General features: G+C 63.8%; 1 long non-coding RNA gene across 1 annotated transcript in view; it reads left to right on the plus strand.

Moving 5' to 3' along the window:
- LOC108447798 overlaps positions 1 to 283 on the plus strand; it is a 1,701-nt gene extending 1,418 nt beyond the window's left edge. The window contains exon 2 of the long non-coding RNA XR_001863484.1: positions 9 to 283. This is a non-coding gene — a long non-coding RNA (uncharacterized LOC108447798). The remainder of the gene's footprint in view (positions 1 to 8) is intronic.
- The last annotated feature ends 836 nt before the right edge of the window (positions 284 to 1,119 follow it).

The following is a 1,119-nucleotide window of genomic DNA, read 5'->3' on the forward strand; positions in this document are numbered from 1 at the left end:
AGCGTGAGGCTGGCGGACCGCGGAGCCCGGGGGTTCTGGGCTGCAGGGGGCTGTGCCGAGCGGGCGTCCAAGCTAAGGCCGGCATCGATATGGTGGCCCTGGGGGAGCCGTGCGGGACACGGTTGACTAAGGAGGGGTGAACCGGCCCAGGTCGGAGACGGAGCAGGTCAAAGCTCCCGTGGCGGTCAGGAGCGGGAGCGCGCCCGTGAATAGCCACTGCAGCGTAGCCTGGGCAACACAGAGACACGCGGGCTCCCCTTTTGCCCCCGCACGCCACTAAAAACACCCAACACCCGACGCTCGCCCCCTTTTTGCCCTCGCCCGCCCGCACGCAAACACCGCCTCCTGCTGACACCGACACGCACCGCACCCCGACCCGCTCCCTCAAAACACACAGCGCCGCGCAAATCTCCACCGCAAATCCCACCCTCCAACAATGCATGCAAACAAACACTGCCCCGAGGGGTCCGGGAGGAAAAGGGAGAAAAAGTATAAAGGGTAGGAATGAGAAGCAGAAGAAGGGGGAGGAACAAGAGGAAGAGAAGGAAACAGAGAAGGAGAATAAGGAGGAGAAAGAGGAGGACGAGAAGGAGGAGGAGAAGGCGAAGTAGGAGAAGGAAGAGAAGGTGGAAGAGACAGCGAAAGGGAAGGAGGAGAGGGAAGAGAAGGAGGAGGAGCAGGACAAGCAGGAGGAGGAGCAGGAGCAGCAGGAGGAGGACCGGGAGGCGGGGCAGCAGCAGGAGGAGGAGCAGGAGCAGCAGGAGGCGCCCGCGGGATCCCTTTGCTGTCCGACACGGACACGCGTGGGCTCCTTTCCCCCGCTCAACACAGAGAGACGCGGGACCCCCTTTGCCGCTCCGCCCTCAGCCCGGCACCACTCAGTCCCACACGGCACCCTCCCTTTTTGCCCCCTTTTGCCGCTCTCTCCCGGGGCTCTTCGGTCACACGCACACCCTTTTCTGCCACCTCCTGACCCGTTTTGGTCATCCGCGGACCCTTTTTTGTCACCCCGGGAGTCTTTTTCGTCACCCTCGGACCCTTTTCTGTCACCCCCGGGTCCCATTCGCTGCCCGCCCGCTCAGAACACCCCCGCTCACAGCGCCTCCTCTCGGTCGCGCG

The sequence above is a fragment of the Corvus brachyrhynchos genome, unplaced genomic scaffold (genome assembly GCF_000691975.1).
Source record: "Corvus brachyrhynchos isolate BGI_N302 unplaced genomic scaffold, ASM69197v1 scaffold245, whole genome shotgun sequence".
Classification (NCBI taxonomy): Eukaryota; Metazoa; Chordata; class Aves; order Passeriformes; family Corvidae; genus Corvus; species Corvus brachyrhynchos.